Below are 17,709 nucleotides of genomic sequence, written 5' to 3'. Positions count from 1 at the left end.
ATTATGTTATTTCATAATTATAAGTACCTAAACGTAATCAAAACCGTAAAACCATAAGTAAACGTTAATGAGGGTTGTACGTAAAGTATTAGGACTTCTTTTATATACCGCTGTGTATTCAAAGTGCCGTTTTCTATGAAGATTAACTCCGTATGATCGAATACATTAATCGCTGCCAAAAACAAAACTGAGCCTCCACCATAAGTGGCTATTTCTTCAAATCAAACTTCTACGAAACGTTCCCCTTGCAGTACTCGACGTCGGTTCTCACCACATAGTGATATTCTGGCTTAATCCGAGAATAATACTCTAACCCAATCCGACAAAATTATCTAAAAAAGATTTAGAGTTAATACGAACTATAAACGATTCCCGCCACGATATGCAATTTACTGCAATTTTCGTTAAAGGCCGACTATGTCTTAAATTTGAATTTGGAATAAACTTTTTATATGCACCACAACACATACATGTGCCAGTAATCTTTTCAAATGATTAAAACCTCTTTCGGTAATGTATTTTGTAAGGGGACGGAAAAACTAAAACCGCCTTTTTTATCCATATGAGTTTATATGAACATAATATACCTATGCTTGAAAAAAATTTCTGATATCCAGAAAAAATGTAATTTGAATTTATTCAATTCAAAAAGAAAGAATAAACTGTGCGTGCCGTTTAATAAGTTAGAAGGTTAGCTAGAGATAAGGGCTCCTTCATAGGTTTTGGTATTCAGTTTTACAATAAAATTCCAGACATGACATGACCAGTAGTAGGCTCCTTTGCACAGGATGCTGGCTAGACTATGGACCACAACGGTGCCCATTTCTACCGTGAAGCAGTAATGTGTAAGCATTACTGTGTTTCGGTCTGAAGGGCGCTTAGCTAATGAAATGAGACTTAACATCTCATGTCTCAAGGTGTACTGTGTGTCACTGCATTGTAATGGGCAAGGCGTATCAATTACCATCAGCTGAACGTCCTGCTCGTCTCATCCTTTATTGTCTTAAAAAAAACAGTATACTAGGACTCACTGAGCACAAATTCAAGAAATATATTAAAGCTTCTATGACATACAAGGCTTACACTTAGGAAGATGATATAGAAGATAATGATGCATGGTTCTTGTCTGGTTCTACACAGGCCACCTAAAATTGTATAATATTATGTTAAATAGGCGTAGTTGTTATATGATTTAAAAGATGGGCTGGAAGTTTCTTATCAGTTCTTCTCTCCATGTCAAAGCCCCTTTACGAACTGATGTTGCTTCATGACATTTACCAAGTAGTGTTGCAATATGTTATGTCAAATCAAATCAAATCAAATCAAATCAAATCAAATCAAAATCAGTTTATTCACGTAGGTCACGGAAATGACAAAAATATGTTTCTTATTGAATCTACCGCTACTTCGTAAAGGGTTGAGCTAATGAGAAGAAGTAGCAAGAAACTCATTGCCACTCTTTTATATCAAGATATACATTTACATCGATTTACAAATTTTTTCAATTTCAATATAATATGTAAAATGTAAAACGATGCAACAAACACACTCAAACGTCAAATAGTCAATGTCTTACACGAGTAAGTCAAAAAAGTAAACGTAAATTAATACAAATGTTATTAAGTACAGTAGCTGCATCATCCACACACACCATAAATAAATAAATAAAGATATTCTCACTTGTAATTGTTGTACAATAAATAAATGTATTCTCATATGTTATTGTCACTTCCTTTGGTAAATATATATATTTCTATTTCTATTGTCTTATAGCCTCAAAAAATATTTTGTAGAGAAGAATATTATTCCATCCGTGAATAAGTATCGGTATCAATAGCGCAAAAAAAGAATGCTAGCAGAGTTTCTTGCACCGCTTCTTTTCTCTCAGAGCGCCATTTGTTTCCGATGCGGTAGTAGTATCTAGTATTAGAAGTGACACTAAACAGAATTGTAAAGGAATCAATTTTGAAGAAAATAAATGCCTTTTTATCCCAAAGTAAATGTAATGTTAGGTTGTGTAACCTCAGTGTCAGAGAACGTAAATCATGTATTGAGAATAAATTGAGATTGAACTTAATGTGCGTCGACATTACGAACCCAAGATGGTTGACGATCGGTTTCCAGATAGATATCGTTATCTACATCGCTACGGTCACAGACCTTTCGATTTCTCAGCTGATCTATTGATATGCATGAAAAACGATAAGAACCTCTTTTTGGTGCCGCTTTATCTTGATTTTAGGGAGGTTGGGTGGATTTTCTAAGTAAAATTCTTTATTACATTCTATAAGTTATTTCAGTTGGTAATATATTTTTGATAATGTTATATATTTTGCATATTTTTTTTATGAAAATACGGGACGAGACGAGCAAGGCGTTCAGTTGGTGGTAATTGATACACCCTGCCCATTACAGTACATGCCGCTCAGGATTCTTGAAAAGCCCAGTTATTCTGAGTGGCAAAACAATTGCGCTCGTCACCTTGAGCCATGAGATGTTGTCTCATTTGCCCAATACTTGCTACGGCGCCCTTCAGACCGAAACATAGTAATGTTTACACATTACTGCTTCACGGCAGAAATAGGCGGCGATGTGGTACCCATAGTAGACTATGGGCTAGAGCCCGCATCCTGTGCAAAGGAGCCTCCTACTGGTATACCATATGTACATACAAGCGAATTTTCTACAAACTGTCATAACCATAAGTTTGACACCAGGTACGAACATAAACTTGTTATGCTTTTACAATATGATCCTATAAAATGTTCAAAAAATGTTTAACGCAAATTAAAAGAATCTTTAAAAACTTTAGGTGGAAAAGGTTATAACAAAAATGACTTTCTTAATGATACCACAGTTTGGACATGGGATGACCGTCGTCAGGTTATTTAAGTTATAAATTTTATTGTAACGAAATTTTATAAAAAAAAAAAGAAGAAGCCGAGTTGCTTGCGACCGTTCTTCACAGATCTGAGGCATAAATTTTCGAATAGGTGTTAGTTTTTGACGTTGAATTAGTGATATTCTATTTTGAATTAAAAATATTTGAATTTGTATCACAAACGATGATGTTTTTACTAAACTACACTGGTCTTCAAAAGTAAGTATCACACTTTTAAAATTGGGATAACGTTTTAAGTTCACAAGACATACTTTCGAAATAAAAAGGACTCCAAAGAGAATTTAATTTTGTACATAAAAACTTTATAGTCGGTAACCTTCTTTTAAGAATTGGCTGAAAAAAACTTCAATAACAAAACCATTCCTTTTTCAAAGTGGACGTTTCCGAATTACAATTTTACCATTCACATTTTTCTTTCTGTTTTAAATTTTTTTCAAGATCGATGGGTCTTGTTTTAAAAATTTATGCTAAAAAGCACATAACTTTTATTTATCATGCCTCTTTCATTTCAAGAATGTGCTAGGATCATGGCTTTTCTGGAACTAGGCATCAGTATGCGTCGCACTGCAAGAATGGTGGGTGTGACGGTACGAACGGTCCAGAAGGTAAAGCGAAGGTACGAAGAGACTGGACACCATCTGAGGAGACCTTGTAATGGCAGACCCAGGTGTACCAGTGCCAGTGTTAAGAAATCGCCACCAAAATGCAGTTGAAGTCCAGCAACAGCTACTTCAGACCCGGAGGGACTACATTAGTGACAGTACAGTGAGAAGAAGACTTGCTGAAGCAAATTTGAAACCCCGAAGACCAGCGAGTGGCCCAAAACTCGAGAGACAGAATCGAGTAGCGAGACTGCGATACGGCCGTGAACACATGCAGTGGGATGAAGAAGAATGGTCAAGAATTTTGTTTGCAGATGAGTCTCGATTCTCCCTTTACACTTCTGATGGAAAACGAAGTGTTTACAGGTGACCTGGTGAGCGATACCTTCAAGCCTGCATCTCAGAAAGAGTCCAATACGGTAGAGGCAGTGTACATGTATGGGCTCGCATATCTTCAGAAGGTCGCACAGAGCTAATAGCCATAGAAAATGGCACCCTCACTGGGCAAAGATATGCTCAAGAGATTCTCAATGAGTATGCAGAGCCGTATTTAGCAAATATGGGTGATGGATCGATGCTGGTGCATGATAATGCCCGGCCACACACGGCTCATATCGAACAAGAGTACATTCAGGAGGTCGGTATCAGCGTGATGTCTTGGCCATCAAGAAGTCCTGATCTCAACTCGATTGAACACGCCTAGGATGAGCTTATGAGGCTAGTCAGAAATCGCAGACCACCACCTACTACCCTCAGGGCACTAAAGCAGGCCCTGGTAGAAGAATGGGAGAATATTCCCCAACATCGACTCCGAAACCTAGTGTTCAGTATGCCAAACCGGCTCGAAGCTGTAATCAGAGCTCGAGGAGGCAATACCAGTTATTAAAAATTAAATAACATGTTTTATTGTAATATTATGTTTCAACAATCACTTTAGTTGAATTTTTTTACACTAAACTAAAAATGTATATTTTCATTGTTTTATCTTTTTTAAGTTAAAAATGTTGCTAATGTATAATTTTAGTTTCTAAGAATTAAAGCCTATAAAATTTGCAACAAAACGTTTTTAATCTTATACCTCTACCTTCTATAGTTAAGAAAAAAAAATAATTTGAAAAGTGTGATACTTATTACTGCAGGCCAGTGTATTATGATACTTACATCATAACTTATCGGTTTGTTATTGGTCAATTAACTTTATTTTCAGTTCTTTAGTAGCTCTAGGAAAAACTTCTGTTACGAGGGCGCTGTTTACCTAATTACCTTAATTACCTTTTATTATTATTTCAATTGAATCGACTCGGGGATTTATTTCAGGCATGCTGAAATTCGCAAAGTTCCCAGCAGAAACTGATTGTGCTGTCGGTCGTTAAGTAGGATTACACCATTGGACCAATAAGTAGGATAATCGAAATCGATTTCCAGATAATAAAAATAATTGTTCAACCCAATATTATTATCCCCACCCTCTGGATGTTTTCTGCGTTTCTCTACAGTACGGTTTTCAAGGAACTTCCTTCCATGTACAACTAAGCTATGGGACGAGCTTTATTATGCGGTGTTTCAAGGTCTACAAGACATCGTTTATTTCAAAAAATCCCGTACACCTTTATAAAAAGCCACAACGCTTCTGTTTTTCCTCTGGTGTTGCAAGAACTCCATCCAGGCTCTTTAGGCCACATAATTCACAGACCAGGATGATCTCTATTTATATTCTTATATTTCTATCTACATTCTATTATAATATTGGTAAATTTAAGTTTATCAATAGTAGAATTTTAATACTGTCTTAAAAAGGAGTTTTAAATTATGAATGCAGATGAAACTTGTAAGTTAAATAAATCCAAATATATAATTATTAAGCATAATTAATGTAAGTGTACATGTAAACAGTATAATTCGTTATTTACCCAAATAAATAAATAAATAAACAAACATGACTCAAATTTAATAGAGCTGACTGGACTCAAGTTACCTCCCTCAAATGGATGTTGTTGAATACATTACTCGGTCGGGAACTGTGGTAATGGACAGCACTAAATATTACACCTAAGGAAAATAAATTATACCAATTTTTCAGACAAACAAAAAGTTTCATTCGGTTTTTTCCACGAAATACTGGTGATGAAGAGTGTATTTATAATGTTACGTTACACTTTATAATATTGTTGATGAGAAAACTGTCTAGCTTTTCTATATTGAATGGAAATATTTTCTTTAGGTTTTCATAATATTATATTAAAGTACTAGTCTGGTTATGAATATTTAACAATACATGGAATTTTATTTTTTGAATTCAAATTTTGAAAGAATTTATTATTATATTATTTGAAACTCGATAATTTTCCCCCATTTCGCATATTTTTGGAGCTTCATCGTCATCATCATATCAGCCGGAAGACGTCCACTGCTGGACAACGACCTCTACCAAAGACCTCCATGATGATCTGTCCTGCGCTACCCTCATTCCAGCAATCTTGTCCAGATCATCAGCCCATCTTGTGGAGGGTCTACCAACGCTGCGTCTTCCAGTTGACGTGGTCGCCATTCGTGAAATTTTTTTTTAATGGAATAAGGAGGACAAACGAGCGTATTGGTCACCAATACAATACAATTGACGGTGTTAAGTGAACACCGCCGCTCACATTCTCTTCCAACACCAGAGGAATCACAGGAGCGTTGCCGGCCTTTAATGAAGGTGTATCCGCTTTTTTTTCACATTACTGCCCGGCCATCTGCCCGTCGGCCCTGCCCACTGCCATTTCAGTTTCGCAGCCGCTCCTACGGATGTCCTCATTTCTGATTCGAACTCTCAGGGAAACTTCGAGCATAGCTCCCTCCATTGCCCTCTGAGCGACAATGAGCTTTATCATCAGGCCCATGGTTAGCGACCACAATTAGTAGGTTAGTTATTACACACGTTAGTTTTTGTTATATTTGATAAATCACAATTGAACTTTATGTGAAGAAATATGTTTTTACCTTCAGATTCAAATAAGAATGTGAACAGTGTTCCGAAGTTTAACGGAAGACATTCGTATCGCTAGTCCTTACTTTTTTCAAAACTAAAAAATAACGGAAATTCTGTCTAGCGATTGACATACAATCTATTCAATTAAATATCATATTATTTAATGGCATCGTTAAAATATTTATAATCTGTACATATAGGTACTAAAAATGTAAACATGCCGTGTCTATCATTATATGATGTTTTTTCAAAAAAAAAGTTTATTTGTTTTTGTTTCTACGCGAGCCTGCTCGAATATAATATATGTAGGTAATCCCATTCTCTTCAAAACCAATAACGATCTCCACACCCCACTACGAATTATTGCCTCATGTCTCGATAAATCTGAATGTAGACAAAAGTGTGGGTTATGAATCTATGAAATGTTATGGTGGCTTTACACGGTCCGTGATATCGCGTATAATCTCGCACCGAAGTACTACGGTGGTAGCCCAGACACATCTGTGGAGGTGTGCCGTATTGGATTGATAGGTTTCAATTATCTCATTTGACTTTTCAATTGTCAACAAGACATAATTTACCAGTGGGAGGCTCCTTTGCACCGGATTCCGGCTAGATTATGGGTACCACAACGGCACCTATTTCTGTCGTAAAGCAGAAATGTGTAAGTATTATTGTGTTTCGGTCTGAAGGGCGCCGTAGCTAGTAATATTCCTGGGCAAATGAGACTTGACATCTTATATCTCAAGGTAACGAGCGCAGTTGTAGTGCCTCTCAGAATTTTTGGCTTTTTCAATAAACCGCTCAGGCACTGTGTTGAAATGGGCAGTGCGTATCAATTACCATCAGCTGCACGTCCTGCTCGTCTCGTCTCTGATTCGTATTTTCATAAAAAAAATATCAATTTATAACGTTGACAGTAATTTAATTTTGAACGATAACACCATAACTGTCACCACTGTAAATAAATGGAGGGGAGACTTGGCATATCGAGGGCAGCGGCCATGTTGATTGAGGCATTATTGGTTGGACAACCAAAGTGTGCGGACGTATCTCCATAATAAAGGATAACGAGCGATTTATAAATATATGTTGTTAAATTTACGATTACAATTGGTGCTTATTAATAATAAAGCTTACACGTTGGTAAAGCAAAGTTCGGCGCGACTTTCAACTTCGTTCCGTAAAAACACAGACTGCCACCGTTGGTAGATTATTATGATCCGCGAATCACGGATCGTGAGATGCCAGCTTTATGCATGCTCTCATTCTCGCAGATCTTCTGTGTACAATTTATTATAAGGGTAAAAAGAAAAACTGACGCACCGCTGGGCAAGGTCCGACTACAGACCGCTTTTTGATTTATACAAATAACTGATTTCATATTTCTTGTGTATAGACTATAAACAAATACTCATAAGATTTGAAGAGATTCTCATGAGATTTTGGTATCTGTTGTTTTAATATTACAAAAACCTTAAACTTTGAGTATTCTTGGAGTGGGTGCTTAAGTGAAATCTGCGAGCGGGCCATTAAGAAACCGAGGATCTAAATTAATTTAGTTGTGTATACCATAAACTTATAATATACTAGCTGCCCGGACAGACTTTGATCTGTCAAAAGTTAGTACTATAAATTAAATATATGTAAAATTTCCGAGCGATCACGTTATTTATATATCAACAAAAAACGACGAAAACACACAAAAGTAAGTTTCGTAGACTGTAATACTTTATAAACTTGATGATACTCGTTCTAATGTTTTCCCGGTCGGTACTGCCGCAACCGCTATGTATTTTATATCTGTAATATCATCAAAAATACATCAAAAAGACTATAATGCTCCATATTAAATGAACAATGTATTTAAGGTACTTATTTGGATAAGGAATATCGCTGTATTACTTAAAATTGCATCGTAAATAAGTAATTATTTCTCGTGAAAAGTAGAGGATATAAAATGGTTACTGTGGGTTATCCCTAAGAGATTTTGCAATTTTTTTGTAGAATTTTTAAGATATACAATATTTTAATACATTATTTTGTTATATCTCGTAAGGTTCAGCCAGCGTCAGAACAAAAATGTGTTTATTGACGACATCATATTAGAAACCTCTATAATTATCAGAGTTTCTCTACTATATTATGCATGTAACATTTATTCTTTACACAGGATGCCGGCTAGATTATGGGTACCACGACGCCGCCTATTTCTGCCGTGAAGCAGTAATGTGTAAACATTACTGTTTTTTGGCATGAAGGGTGCCGTAGGTAATGAAATTACTGGGCAAATGAGACTTAAGATCTTATGTTTCAAGGTGACGAGCGCAATTGTAGTGCCCCTCAGAATTATCGGGTCTTTCAAGAATCCTGAACGGCACTGCATTGGAATGGGCCATGGGCAATTACCATCAGCTGAACACCCTCGTCACTTATTTCCATAAAAAAATTAACAATTAACCTTTATCTTGAATCATTCTATCTATTAAATAAAACTGAAACAAAATCCACAGCGTAGTTTTAAAGATCCAAGCATACATAGAGACAGACGGCTGGAAGCGACTTTATTTCATACTTTGATGTAGTGACTAGCGTATAGACGACCTGACAGCCCGATAGTACGAGACCAATTTCTAAGTAACAATATTTAATTTCCACACAATTACTTGTAAGCAGTCAGTCGCAGTCAAGCAAAAGAGATCTCTAACGAATAGGAATTAAAATTTATATTTTCACAACAAAAGTCGTGTTGATTTATTTGACCCCTTTATTCCAAGTGTTGTAACGCTGTGAATGCTAATAATGTAAGGGTAGCCTTACAAATTTATGGAATAATTAAAGTAATTCGCTAATAAATTGTTTTGCATTGGTCATTAATATTTGGTCTCTGCTTGAGACTCATTAAAGTGAGGTAAGAGTTTCAATGCTGATCACATTAAATTGCGAATGTTTTATTGTTTTTGAGAAATTAAAACATGTTGGTGTTGACCGCTGACCGTGTGCAATACAATATGTCTAACTGTAGAGCAGAGTCTTGGGGGATTGCACTGCTATTTTACGGATAGATATTGATATAATCATCATCATCATCAGCCGGAAGACGTCCACTGCAGGACAAAGGCCATATACAGTCAGATAAATCTGCGCTGGTAGTCCATCATTCTCTTCACAGTCGTTCCCTCATTGCTGAGGATCGTGACTTCGCTTAAGTTTGTCTATAGTTTTCCTCCATCTGTTTCAGTCTGTCGCATGGTGTAGTGCGATGCTAATGGGTTGGTTAGTCTGCTCGGATATTTAGTCAGACCAGCGTCGTGGGCTCCGGCCTCTTTTCTTCAACAAAGGTCGATAAAAGTCAACCCAATTCTCGTTGAGAGTATATCAATGTATATCCCAAACTAAAAACCACAAAATATCTGAACTGTTGTGGAGAACTTAAGAGTCGAGCGACATAACCACTTTATTCTTCGCAATACTTGATAGTGCGCATGTCTTCAAATGCTTACCTGTGAGATTACCTGTTTTGTATTCCGATTCATGATCACTAAATATCTCACGAGATGAGTCGTGTAGAACAGGATTTCCCGCAAAATAATTAAAACATCGGTTTTAAGAATAATTTTATTGGAGCCACAGTGCAATGCAGCAAGCAAAGTACTTATTTCTATTGAAAAGTATAATAAATAATAGCTAAATTACTTAACAGCGTCCTGACGGAAATTTTCCCTTTCAATTTTTAAATGGAAGAGGCGAAAAAGTTGCCTATGGTTCACTTGATGTTAAGCGATCACTGCCTTCCACATTTTTTATCTACCTCAGAGGAATTACAGAAGCGTTGGCATAGGTTGGCGTAAAAGTCGAGCTGGAGGCAATTAGAGCCCAGAAAATCGGCTTCCTCTTTTGCTGTATTTCATTCCCCATGTGTAGGAACGCTATGAAAGAAAGTCCTTCAAAAAAAGGGAGATAGAGTCCCGCTTTCTTTTGGATCTTCATTAAAGCCCGGCCATTATTTCAATTTAGACAAATAATTCACAACATTACTACCTTGCACCTGCAAAACTATGAAATGAATTTAATTTACAAACAAAGTTGTACCTAGATGTATGTAATAAAACTCGGGTTTCTGTTTAGATTTGCTCTGCAATATTTGCGCGTCGCGTGACTGTGTACTGAAGGAATTTCCTCGATGCCTGCTAGATAAACTGTTTACTACAACCGTCGAAATTAGTACTAAGCATCCGAGAAGTTGTCTTTGCTGAAGCAAACACTAATTTAACTTGTAGAACTCTTGTGCGCTTAGAAGTGGAACGTGTTGGTAGCCTATCTAGTTTTGGACAACTTGATTAAGTAATAAGACATAGCGGTGTGGATATCAGTTAAAAATATCCAAGTAACATAATTAATAAGCTGATTGAAAATTTATAAAATACGATTTTATTTAACTTTGATCAGAGTTGTCAGCACAAGCTCTAAATTGTCATAAGTACAATTTGAAGCGTTTAATATGTTGGTTATTGGTATGGAATTAGCGGAAAGTTGAAGAGATGGCCTTTAGGGTCAACTATTTTCCTATTTTTTTATTTCCTAACATGCTTCATTTTTGAGGACTCTGAACTAACTAGGAAAACTGTCGTAATAGGATAATAAAGTCGTTTATAAAAATGTATTAAAATAAGCTATTTATAGTTAGCCGCAGCAGTTTGTATGTATATTATTTGCAAAGTATTCAAAAAAAATATAAGTCGCGGGTTAAATTTATTAATGAATAATCTTTACTGCATTCGTAAACAAACTTAAACATTAGCAAATTGTGGATATAAGTGATGTTTACTCTTCAAAGTATTAAAAGATTAACTTGGTCTTACCATCATAAAACAGAATACATTTAAAACTTAAACGTTATCGCCTTTCAAGATAATAAAAGTCATTTCCTATTCTAATGTTACAAAAAGAAATGCGCCATTTGCGACATTTGCGATGTTTTCGAGTCATCCCCATTGAAGTTTTGTATAATAGAAAACAATAACGAGTTTGAAACATTCATTGAAACGGAAAGTTTGTGATCGGGACGCGCGTCAGGTGCTCAGTGTTACTGAGAGTTACTTTATTTATTTGAAAGCTGGTACTTCCCATTGCAATTCTTTATTGCGTATTTTATACAATCTGATTATAGTTACAATTATAGTTATTTTTGTAGTCGATGTCAGCCAAGGTAGGTTTGTATCTACATACATATTAATCGATGAGATGAGCTTGAGTCGCACGCGCGACGTGAGTAAATCATCCTGGATACTGAACTATTAGATTTACAAAACCACTGCCGACTAATGAGGAGAAAGTAAGTGTTTTTAAACGCCGGCTGCTCGCACGAATAAGTGTCACGTACCGCATGAGCCGATCGTGCAAGCGAGAGTGAGGAACAAGCGATAGAGAGGCACGATCAGTCTAAGCGTTCGGCTTACGACGCATCTTGTTCTTTGATTATTAAACAAAAGTAGCATCGGTCGGCGAGTGCAGTAAGTAATAATAGGTTATTTTACAATTTTGACAAAAAAAATATTATGACATATTTAAACGATTGTATAAATTATATTGTCTTATGACGTTAACATGTAAACCGACTTTACAGATAACCAATATTTATATGAAACGATGTTGGTTTTTAAGACCGTATAATATTTACTATGAATGATGAATCCATTGAGTAATGAAGAAATGGTTAGTGACCCTGACTACTAAGCTAGAGGCCCCGGGTTCGAATCCCTGTACCGGTGCAATCATTTATATGATGAATATGGATGTTTGTTTCCGAGTCATGGATGTTTATATGTATTTATGTATGTTTAAGTGAGTATATGGTAGTAAATATATCATTGTCTTGTACCAATAGTACAGGCTATGCCTAGTTTGCGGCAAGACAATTTGTGTAAAAGTTTGTCTCAATATAAGATTCAAGATAAAACGGGTATTCATAATTTTTTTTTATGATGTAATATATATACCAAATTAAGCCCTCCACGCACTAACCATTTGTGCTTTTTGTGCCTTATGTTCCTAACATATTATTATATCATCCATTCTATGATTCTAAGCGATCTATATTGACAAAATATCATGAGCTTTATATATTTTCATTTTATCCGTCAAATAAGAATATTCCATCACGTTTATGTAGTAAATATGTACTTACAGTCTAAAATGAGTCTTAAGTTTTAACCTTAAGACACAGATTCGTACCCACTGAAGTGACAATAAAATTTAACTTACAAGACTGTAATAGTATGAAAACCAATTCACGTTGAGCGTTCGCTGGTAAGTCATAAATAAACAGCAAAAATAAACAAGGGATAGAATAGCCAGCCGGCACAAAGGTTTTATTCGACGTTTCGTGTTATAAACTTTACAGTAATACTCCTTTACTTGTACACATGGCCTTCCTAAATCGACAAGGGCACTAGATTTTTCAGATACACTAAAATCGAAAGTGCCGTACGGCACACTACGCTCTGACTAAGTTCTGATCTTTTTTATGTTTATTAAATTATTTATCTAGCATAGTTTAATAGCTTGTTTCAATAAATTTCTGATATATTCAATCAAATCATCCAAATTATAAGCAATATATTAATATACACGTAAAAAATACGCACTGACAGACCGCTGCGCCCGAACCAAAATCACGCCGATCTAAGGCATAACGTGGCGCGGAGGCACTTGCCTATTACGGAAGGAGAGTGGTCTTGGTGATGAGGTTATTTATTTATTTTTATAGCATTGCACTATAATGGTGACATTAAATGAACACACGGATAGAACTTTCTTAACTTAATCGTAAATAAAATAATTCTACGATTTAAAGTAAATAATTGAAATGTTGAAACTTACAAACAAACAAATTACATTTTAAGAAAACAACATTTTAGTCACCCTTACGGGGCCGCATAAGACGGCACGAAGTAGGTAACTACGCTAGCAAGCGGCTTCTAGATTACTTACAGGTTGTTCCGAAATAATAGTATGATTTATTTAGGTGAATTATGTATTCTATTTGATAAGTTGTTCTACCCTTGTGTGTATTTAATGTCACCATTGAAGCGCCACGCTGTATATTTGTAAAAAAAAAACCGCCAACAAGATATACATTAATATGTACAAACACAGTGTAATAAATACATCAACAATAACATTCATGTGTTTTTTTACCGGTTTTGGTATCGATTAAGCAAAAAATATGTTGCTCCATTAGACAATTTTTAGATGACGTCATAACTTTAACTGTTAACCGTAACCGTACAATCTTCGCCCCGTCGGACGCGACTTGCGTCGACACTCTGTCCAAGTTACATCAGTTGGTGCTGGGGCTGCTGCTTCGACTGCCGAAGACAGCAAGCGTCGCAAATATCTTGGTCTCAGTGAATGATACATCTTTGTGCCGTTTGGTGTCGAGACACTTGGCCCGTGGGCCCCGAGGCGCGGAGAATGTTGAAAATACTATCTTCGCGCATAAGTCTACTGGAAACCCAAGCGCTGGCAGCTATTTCGGTCAACGGATCAGCCTTGCTATCCAACGCAGTAATGCTGCCAGTATTCTTGGTACGCTTCCACGTAATGATAGTTTTAATTTTATGTAGTCTTAGTATTGTAAATATAGTTATAAGATTTGTTTTGTTTGAATAATAAGTTTACGACTATTGTTTATTTCAATGTAATGTATAATATTATACCAGTTATATTACAATATTCGATATTGACTCGATATTTTAATTTTTAACTTTAAATTTAACACTTGGGGCGCTCAGCAGAAACCTCCACGTGTGGGCGGAGGAGTGGATCCAGAAAGAAACCTTTTTGAGGCGTTCTGAATGGAGCAACACCTACCTCCCCGGTGCGCCCTGGTAACATTGGTCCAGTGATTGATTAGTTATTGTGCTCGATTTTCACTATCCGTGCGCAATGGCTGTCTCTTGCTGGCAAATGGCTAATATCTGCTCGACTCTTCCTTCAGTTAGTGGGTGCCAACCGGAAGATTTTATAGCATCCACCTGCGTTTGTGGCCTGCGCAGTTGGTCACCGTACGCGGGGATGACGGAATCCTGGGGAGCTGAGCGGGACAGGGGTCTGGGTTTAGTTACCCCTGTAACGTAATACGCTCTCTTTTACCCTAATTTCAAGCTAAACGGTAGCCCCGTAATTAGCCGTCACGTGGGTAATGGTCACGTGTCCCCGCCTCGGCGGGGTCATAGGCGAGGTAAGGTTGGTCCCCATAAGGGGAAGGTGCTCGGCCATGCTGACGGGGTAAGAATGGGTGGAGGACCTGGTGGATTGGATCGATCTACCAGCCATCCATCTCGAGCTCCCGATGTCGCGCAAGAGGCCAACCAGCTGAACCTATATTTCCTTCGTAGCCCTGATGGTTAAGTTAACCATCCCCAGGTGCGGGCTCCGTGGAGGGTGGCGAACGGGGGGAAAGAAATCTAACCCGGTTTTAACATGGAGAACAACAGATCCAACAAACCCCTTAAAATGGGACCTGGAGGGAAACCAAAAGGTACCATAACTGGTTCCTTGGTGGAGAAATCTACCAAGAATACTAACACATCCGGAGAGTGTTCAGCACCTTAACACTTTCAAAACAACTTTAATTTTGGCAAGGAATACGATGGTAATATGATATGTTATAGTTGCGTTACTATTAACGTTAAATTTGACTTAAATACAAATATCACACACAATGACTGTGCACAAAAATAAACACAAAATAATAATTAGAAAGCACCATTTTTCGGAATGTCCGAAAAACCTTGCGTCAATTGCAGCCGCGCGGAAAACGGTGTAGGGTAGACAGCTGTCTTGTCAGTCGGTGGCCGGGGGTTCTTAATTAATAGTAAACTTGCCTTATATCGTTTGCTTTTTAGCGACCGTGTGAATAAAATAATCTATATTACTGCATAGAGCACCTGTCGTTTGTGAGGCGTTATAGTTAATAGTTTAATACATGGTTACATTATCTTTGGACCTAACGTCGATGACGTCACATCATTGCTTTGTTATGGTGTGCAAAATAAGTATCACTAGGATTATTAATAAAAAAATACGATTTATTTTTTCTGTGTTATTGATTGATGTAGAGGTGTTTTCATGCTAATTATAGTTATTAAATTGATTAAAATTCAATGAAAGAATCTGGGTTGAGTAGAAAAAGACAAAAAGTCTTAGATTAAGGGTCGGTCTCCACTGCGCTGCAACTAGATACCGCAGGCGTAGTCACAAAGTGCGGCAACTAAAACTTCGCCCAAGTGGTCGTACTCGAGCCTGTCTCGAACAATGTGTGACGTTGACGTGCCACATGTTCTGTTAAACTTTGCGAGTGATTGAAACTAGAATTGAAACATAATGAGTTGCGTAGTAAAACTTTCTAAAAAGAATACTACAAGAAATAAGAAAGACACTGAGATTACATATTATCAGTAAGTATTTTGTATTTTATTAATTTAAATGTAAAACGAAGCGTATTACGTTATATTTTAATTTAATTTATTAATTTATTAGCTATAATATTTTTATCTGCATATTATTATACCTCTAACTCGGATAGATCGAGTTATTAAGTCTTTTGTGGGGCGATGTATATGCTTTTACAAAAAATCCTAGAAAATGTTCAAACCAAATGTATTATGAAGTTCAAAAGTTTTTTGAGGCCGCTCCCCCAAGGAATCGCCAATATAGCGCTTAATTGAAATTATTTTTGACGGTTTACATAAAGCTTATATTTGTAGAAAAAATAATTATATATCTACAGAATATGAGAAGAAAATTCATTTCTTCTTTACATTACTATTTTTTATAGACAGTGTGAAAAAAAAATCACCAAAACACCAGCTTTTATAGTTAGAGCCATGCTAATCATTCAATCTAAATAAAAATTCTATGAAAATTTATATTATATTAATTGTACATCAATACTATTTAACATGACATATTTTTGCTATTTTTGAGAAGAAAATTGTATTATGTTTTTAATAAATTAAAAATGCTACAAAATCTGATTTAAAACTTTGACGATCTTATACGAGCGAGATAACCTAGCTCCGCTCGATTCCTCAAGGCCATTGGCTCGGTCCCCAGCCTTAAGGGACACTTATGTGGCGAGGTTTACTTTATCATAAATGAATTTTTATTGATACCACAACCAATTAATGAAGATATGAATAATAATAATTAGAAAAATAATGCACAGAAATCAGCTATACCAAAAAATTGAGATGTATTTGTGAGAAAATTATGAGGTTATGAGGTTTAAACCTTATGAGAAACGATTACATCATTTTCGAAATTAAAACCAAAGGACACAGATAGTATGGTGAAATTGTTTTGCTGGCAATTTCAAAGTTAACATTGTTTGCAAGGGCGCGAACTTGTTCAACTTTGTTGAGATAATCTCTTAGCTCCCATGGGACCCCAACAATGAAATTGGATGGGCAGACAATCAATAGCTACTAATCCGCTACTCTTTTTGACCCTCCTTATCTAATAATCACATGCTTGATCTTCCACGTCTTGTCATGTTAATAAACAAAGTAATCCGTTCTTGCTTGGTTTAACAGAAATACATATTAAGACTTTCATTGTCAGTACATTTATGAAAATTTAATATACATTCACAAAAATCGTCACCTTTTTGCTCTTAAAAGTCATTCATTACTATAACATTAGAAATAAGGGATTGCTTGTAACTAATTCTAGTAGGCTTCATAAGATACATTTACTTATTTATTTATTTTAAAAGTGAATTCTTACCCTTAATGATTTAAGGGTAAGAATACACTTTTAAAATAAAGTCGACGCCACTGTTCAGAAATTATCTATAAATGAATTTAAATGTTTTATTAAAAAATGGTTCTGTCGTAAATCCTACTAATCCGCAGCTGAATATCTAAGTGATCGGACAGCCGGGGACTAGACTATGATAATTTTATAGCAACAACAATATATTAAAAATAACGCAAAAAAATAATGCTTGGAGAGTTTCTTGCGCCGTTTCTTCTCTCTCAGAGCGCCATTTGTTTTAAAGCGGTGGTAGTGTTAGATCTGACAACAAAAAGAAATCTATAGGATTCAATTTTGTGACAAGAAATGCCTTTTATGCATTTTTAACAGAAATAATGGTATGTCACACAATCAACTGCTATAGTTAGACACAGTAAATTTCCACAGTAGAATACTAGGTGTTACTCCAG

Source organism: Leptidea sinapis, chromosome 18 (genome assembly GCF_905404315.1).
Source record: "Leptidea sinapis chromosome 18, ilLepSina1.1, whole genome shotgun sequence".
NCBI classification, from domain to species: Eukaryota; Metazoa; Arthropoda; class Insecta; order Lepidoptera; family Pieridae; genus Leptidea; species Leptidea sinapis.
The sequence above is the reverse complement of the archived record's forward strand: the minus strand, read 5'-3'. Positions refer to the sequence as shown.